Below are 7,720 nucleotides of genomic sequence, written 5' to 3'. Positions count from 1 at the left end.
TCAGGTGTTGTTACCCACTCAATTGTCCTGGTTCAGACGCCGAGTGGAACTCGTCTGTCCCCCCCGTTAGAGGAGTGAATGTGGCAGCGGCTGGTTGCGATTCGGGTCGATCGTTCGGGATTGTCGAAATTCCACATTCCTATGGATGGAGAAAGGTCGTTTTTAAATCCTTTATATTCAGTTCGCTTGCTTGCTTGCGTGCTTGCTTGCTTGCTTACGACCGTGCAAATCTTTTGGTCGTTTTTTAACCCACTTCCCGTGTTCCAATCGAGCTGACATTTTGCACACAGACTGGTTGTGCTAGACAATTAATGTTCGTGAAAAAAACATTTCCAAAATTTTACACTGTTTAGGGAAAACAAATTAAATATTTAATTACCAATTGCTTAATACTGGCAGACAATCATCTGACCCATAGGTGGCAGCCATCTCAAGCCAGAGGACGAGAGGACTCTAGCCGCCACGCATGTAAAGGATTTATAGTGAAAAACTTTGTTTTTACGAGTTATACTTATTTGTTGTTTTTCTCTCTGCCATATGTGTTTTTTTGGGCACAAACCCCAGAACCAGTGCAACTGTGCTCACTTTTTACTGCGCAGGAGTCTGGGACAGGTTTAACGTTCCGTAAATGCTACGACACAGTACAGAACACACCCATTTAGGACTCCCAGTTTCTGAAATAAAATCGCTTTTACGGTGTGCGCTATTACGCCATCAAAAGAAAGGCATTTAACGCGGTTTGGGAAGGCTGTCATTTACCGTAGCCTTGAAAAGGTAAAAAAAAAGGTTCCAATTGTTTAACGCGCACGGATACGTACATTCAGAGGCGTGGGAAACCACGGGCGAGTGGCAGCCCTAACCAGCGCCAACAATCGCCCAAGCTCTGCCATCCTATATTAGGACGTTTGACCAACTCCATGAATGTGTGAGGAAATCCGAGTGACCAGGTTAAAAACCCACGGGGATATGAAAGCGGGACCCCCCATCCCCCGCCTCTGTCTCGTACAGCTTGAACAGATGGAGATTAGTCCACTTTCACCTGGTAAGCCGCCAGGGTTGGTATGGCCACGCGAGTTTCACGAGAATCTGTGCGATGAGCCACCAACCATGGCTGCCGCATCCACAGTGCTGGGTTACAGACAGCCACGTTCAGCGTAGGCCACCACCACGACCACCACCACCACCACCACCGCCACCACCACCACCACGACCACCACGACCACCACGACCACCACCACGACCACCACCGCAACCACCACCACCACCACGACCACCACCACCACCACCACCACAACGACCACCACCACCACCACAGCCACCACCACCACCACCACCACCGCCACCACCACCACAACCACCACCACGATCACCACCACCACCACCACGATCACCACCACCACCACGACCAGCACAACCACTACCACCACGACCACCACCACGACCACGACCACCACCACAACCACCTCCACCACCACCACCACCACCACGACCACCACGACCACCACCACCACCACCACCACGACCACCACCACCACCACGACCACCACCACCACCACCACGACCACCACCACCACGACCACCACCACAACCACTACCTCCACCACGACCACCACCACCACGACCACCACCACAACCACTACCACCACCACAACCACTACCACCACCACCACGACCACCACCACAACCACTACCACCACCACAACCACTACCACCACCACCACGACCACCACCACAACCACTACCACCACCACGACCACCACCACCACGACCACCACCACAACCACTACCACCACCACCACGACCACCACCACCACGACCACCACCACAACCACTACCACCACCACCACCACCGCCGTATTATTCAATAGGCGACAGTAGGCACCGGGCCTCGGGTCTACGAAAACCGAAATGGACTACGACATTTTTGTTGTTGTTTGTATGATACATTTATTTTTTTTAACCAAGATATCTTCTTGAATAACGATAGGCACAGAGTAAATACAAAGAGGCAGAGTCTTACCAATGTCAATCTTTTTTTTCTGAAGATCAGAGAAATTAAGCACGGGTCGATTAACTTTTCGAGATAATTAAAATGCAAAATTCGCAACAACAACTTCAAATGATGTTATTTTTCCCCCGCACAATCAAGTGACAGCGGCGGTCATCGCAGTGACATATGGGGCAGCAGCAGCACCGATACTCTAGAGGGTTTATCACCGAACGCCACAGACTTGCTCTAGGGCCCACAAGAACATTTATCCGGCCCTGCCCGAAGCCGCCTCCCCGTGCTTCAGAAAATTCAAGACGCTTCAGACGGGTTTACAATGGCTAACCGGGAGATGCCGAGCCGGGCACAGCAGCTGAAATCCTTGGATCCGAATCCAGATTTAAAATATTCCCCAGCGCGATTGAAACCGGCCCCTTTTCGAGTGCAGCGAAATTTTGACCGGTCACCTGAAAATGCCCACGTACCCGAATGTTACTAATAGGGGTTTCCCCCTTTTTTTCTGGCAACAAAACTGACACCTTTTGCAAGGAATCATATTTACATAAACCACAATACTTGCAGTCAAATGCAAACGAAAAACAATACTCTGCTAATTTATGCACTGTCCTTGAAACTGATTGGTCCACACCAGAGACAGCTTTTCTTAGAGCCTAGTCTCATATGGTGTTCGACCAGATGACGCCAAAAGGCGCACGCAAGTATTGTGGTTAATGTAAATATGATTCCTTGCAAAAGGTGTCAGTTTTGTTGCCAAAAAAATAGGAGAAACCATATTAGTATATTTTGGTACTGGCAAAGGAGGCCTCATGATGATACCCGAATGTTACTTAAAAAAATTAACCCGTAAAAACAAAGTTTTTCACTATAAATCCTTTATATGCGTGGCGGCTAGAGTCCTCTCGTCCTCTGGCTTGAGATGGCTGCCACCTATGGGTCAGATGATTGCATGGCACCATTAAGCAATTGGTAATTAAATACAATATTTTTGTCCTAAAAAGTGTAAAATTGTGGAACAAAAATTTCACGAACATTAATTGTCACGCACAACGAGTCTGTGTGGAAAATGTCAGCTCGATTGGATCACGGGAAGTGGGTTAAAAATACGACCGAAAGATTTGCACGGTCCTAAGCAAGCAAGCGAACTTAATATAAAGGATTTAAAAATAAACCACAAGCCACCCGTCTACTTATCTGGCCAATCTCTTAAGACGCGTTCACAAATGACAATGTACTAAACTTGCCACAGCCAGTGCAAAGGGCACGCTCGAGATTGGGGCGATGGCGCAGTTAAATTGTTCCGACCTCGACTCGAGTTCATCTCCTGGCAATGGCTGCGATTCGTTGGGTGCCGAATGGCTTTAATCTAAGTTGTCTTGTGGTTGTTGTTGTTTGACTTGCATCCCACTGGGATTTTTGCACACAGCGTTGGTGTACGGTGCCTTTTTTCTGGAAGACTTTGCAGTTTTTTCCTGGCATTTTCTGTTTGCGCATAGTCACTTTAAGATGTTTTCTTGTTCATGTTTTTGTTTTTTGCTTGTTGCGGTTGCACCCCATTCAAGAGCCGAATGGCTCACAGGGCTAGGCCTAATAAATGAAACTTAAAACTGAAACTGAGTGACATCTGAACCTCTTCTCCATTGACCGTCACCATCACCGCCCCCGCAGCGACCAGCAAAACGTCACTCGGTTGTGAGCTGATGCGGTCTAGGCCCAGCCGGATCAATCGATCGATCAATACAATCTAGACTTCTCATCGCTTCACCAGAGGTTCCCCCCCCCCCCCCCCCACCGCTAGCCGTCGCCAATTGTGCAGCGTTACATTTGGGAAGTTCGCTTCATCTGGCAAACCCCAGCTCCCGAGAATTCTAAAGCTCGGTTTGATCGGTTTGACCGCCAGCCACGCGATGAACATTTCTCTCCGTGGCAGCGGCGTGGGGTTGGGCGTGTGTGAAAGTGTGCAGTGCCCATCGAGTGTGACTGGAAGGTTCGACCTCAGACGTAGTTCCGTCATATCTCCTTCTTCGCGAACTCTGCGACTGTTCCGATGGAAGTCCCGAATGTAAGGTATCCGTACGTGTAGCCGGCTTGACGTGTGACCGCACGCACGCACGCACGCCTGATCACATCCGATGACCGAACACGTGTGCGCAGTGATACGCTGCGTGAGCAGGAAAAAGGTTCCGCGGGAATAGCCATTGTTGTACTGCACTTCTGTGTGCCTTCCCCAAGACGTGCTGGCCAGCGAAGAAGAAAAGCCTCCCTCTAGCTCGGCAGATTTTTCATCTTGACTGCGGCCTTGCACCCCTCTGGTTCTTAATCGTTAAACAAACGTACAATGTTAATACATGCATAGAGGGGGTGTGATGAAACAAAGTAGTTGTATCTTCTTGGTTCTTTCGGTAAAGTCACGTAGAAGGGAAGTAATACAAAAATAAAAATAAAACATATTAAAATAATTCTCACGACGTTTCGGCCACAACGCAAGCAGCCGTCCTTCACCTGAGGACGGCTGCTTGCGTTGTGGCCGAAACGTCATGAGAATTATTTTATTATGTTTTATTTTTATTATTTTATTACTTCCCTTCTACGTGACTTTACCGAAAAAACCAAGAAGATGAATCCCTGCAGTCACGAAAGCTTTAAATCGAAAAGTAGTTGTACTTACGTGCCCGTGTCTAACTTGTGTTTCGATTATTCACCTTCTACAATACAAACCTGGCCGTGTCTCGCAGCCCCCTCTCCTCCCCCCCAGAAAGGGCATCTCGCACCCCCAGGGTGTGGCGTGCAACCCAGGTTTAGAACCACTGATGTAGTGTATAGCGTAGTGTATAGTGTAGTGTATAGTAGTGTATAGTGTAGTGTATAGTGTAGTGTATAGTAGTGTATAGTGTATAGTAGTGTATAGTAGTGTAGTGTATAGCGTAGTGTATAGTGTAGTGTATAGTAGTGTAGTGTATAGTGTAGTGTATAGTGTAGTTTATAGTAGTGTATAGTGTAGTGTATAGTAGTGTAGTGTATAGTGTAGTGTATAGTAGTGTATAGTGTAGTGTATAGTAGTGTAGTGTATAGCAGTGTAGTGTATAGTGGTGTATAGTGGTGTAGTGTATAGTGGTGTAGTGTATAGTAGTGTAGTGTATAGTAGTGTAGTGTATAGTAGTGTAGTGTATAGTGTAGTTTATAGTAGTGCATAGTAGTGTATAGTGTCGTGTATAGTAGTGTAGTGTATAGTGTCGTGTATAGTAGTGTATAGTAGTGTAGTGTATAGCGTAGTGTATAGTGTAGTGTATAGTAGTGTAGTGTATAGTGTAGTGTATAGTGTAGTGTATAGTAGTGTAGTGTATAGTAGTGTAGTGTATAGTGTAGTTTATTTTATAGCGTAGTGCGTTCATTATGAGCACACCGCTGGCAACGATTTACCGGTTTCCCCGACTTTCAGAACCGGCAAAAAAGATTCTGAAAACGGTTACCGGTTGCAAATATTCACTTTGAACGACCTCCCCCCCTCCTCCTCCTTCACATACTCCTCATCACAGAGGGCTTATGCCATTGTGCCCTCTGCTGGCCCGGAGAAGGAACAGAGGCAGCATGAGGAGGAGGTCTTCTCAAATGAACGAATCTTCAATGATCCTGCAGAAGGATGCCCTGGACCCAAAGCGTGACCAATGTAGAATTAAGAAAACAATAAAAATAAAACATAATAAAATAAAATTCTCACGACGTTTCGGCCACAACACAAGCAGCCGTCCTCAGGTGAAGACAGAGCTGTCTGAAAGACAGCACTCCAATGAACACTGTCTTCACCCGAGGACGGCTGCTTGCGTTGTGGCCGAAACGTCGTGAGAATTTTATTTTATTATGTTTTATTTTTATCGTTTTATTATTTCCCTTCTACGTGACTTTGCCGAAAGAACCAAGAAATGAATCCCTGCAGTCACGAAAGCTTTAAATCGAAAAATAAAGTTGCGCCATACCTGATGATGCAGGCAGAGACGAGAGGGAACCTGCGACTGGACGGACACACGTGCAGGATGGACAAACAACAGGGACATGGGAAGTGTGTTGTTTGTTAAAAATTAATGGACGGAACCCGATGGGGGAAGAGCTAACAGAGAATGGCTTGACAGCGATATCGCAAGAGATTTGGTGACCGAAAGACGTGGCCGTTTTCTTGAGCATATTGGCACAAGAGAGGAAAGTGGCATCGAACTAGGGCGTGAGCAGTGTGGACACAGCCATTTCAGTTGCGAATGCTGAATTTGTATTTGTTGTTAGACTTGTAAAATACAATTTTATTTTTCTTGAAATTTGTTTTTCCTCTTCTTGGTTCTTTCGGTAAAGTCACGTAGAAGGGAAATAATAAAATAATAAAAATAAAACATTATAAAATACAATTCTCACGACGTTTCGGCCACAACGCAAGCAGCCGTCCTCGGGTGAAGGACAGGTCTGTCGGAAAGACAGCGTCTGTCTTTCCGACACACTATACTATACACTACACTACTATACACTACACTATACACTACACTACTATACACTACACTATACACTACACTACTATACACTACACTATACACTACACTACTATACACTACACTATACACTACACTACTATACACTACACCATACACTACACTACTATACACTACACTACTACACACTACACTACTACACACTACACTACTATACACTACACTATACACTACACTACTATACACTGCACTACTACACACTACGCTACACTACTATACACTACACTACTACACACTACACTACTATACACTACTATACGCAATACACTACACACTAGTGCTGTACCAGTGACGAATTGGCCACGTTCTGTTGACGTGACAGCCCTCACTAGTCGGCTGTGTCGGGTGGTGGCGGCTTTTAACGACGCATTTATATACTTACGCGATCTAACCCTAATAAACAAATACTTCGTACAAAGAAGTCTGCAAATATTGCACCCGCTACAGCGTGGGATCTACTGACGGAAACTTTAATTTTTTGTTAATGTGCGAAAGAAGTTGAACAAACGCGCGTGGGTGCCATGCACTTGAAAGTGTATTTGCTTTGTCTAATCATCCTCCTCAAATAGCACCTGCACACTCATTTGCAGCGGGGGGGGGGGTATTATAATTTACGGATCATTAGAAATACGCATAAAAAAATATTTGAGCTGCTTTAAATTTCCATTTGAAAGGCCAATTTTGTTGAGCAATCATTTGTGGCGTGGTCGCTTCTTTACTTGGCAAGACTTTTAAAAAAACTTCGTTTTATTTTAATATTTTTTTAAAAAGTGATTTGATTTACCTTTCCTAGACTTTGCTCTTCCATCGTGTTTTTTTTTGCTTGTGTTTGTTGTTGTAACCCTCTGACCCGCCCGACTGGATATCTGTTTAAAAAAAAGAGCTTTCATAGCTCATCGGATTCCTCCAGTAAACAATAAATATTCCTGCGGAGGGAGCTGGTAGGAACGTTGGATTGCTCGGTCAATGGCCAGGGTCAACGGCGGCGTGGTGTATTCCGCAAATATGCCCGACTGTGAGAGCGGGTACAATCCGGCGTGAGTAGGTTTAACGTTGAGTTTTATAAGGGCACCACGGGGTGACCAGGTGGTTCCTACCAGTATAACCTCGCATCAATTCAAGCAACGCGTCACATACTCCATTTTTCCTGTTTAAATAAAATATGTTTCATTCCCCGTCTTCC

This window comes from Lethenteron reissneri, chromosome 2, assembly GCF_015708825.2.
Source record: "Lethenteron reissneri isolate LAM-NWPU_2019-01 chromosome 2, ASM1570882v1, whole genome shotgun sequence".
NCBI lineage: Eukaryota > Metazoa > Chordata > Hyperoartia > Petromyzontiformes > Petromyzontidae > Lethenteron > Lethenteron reissneri.
This window is presented reverse-complemented; position numbering follows the sequence as displayed.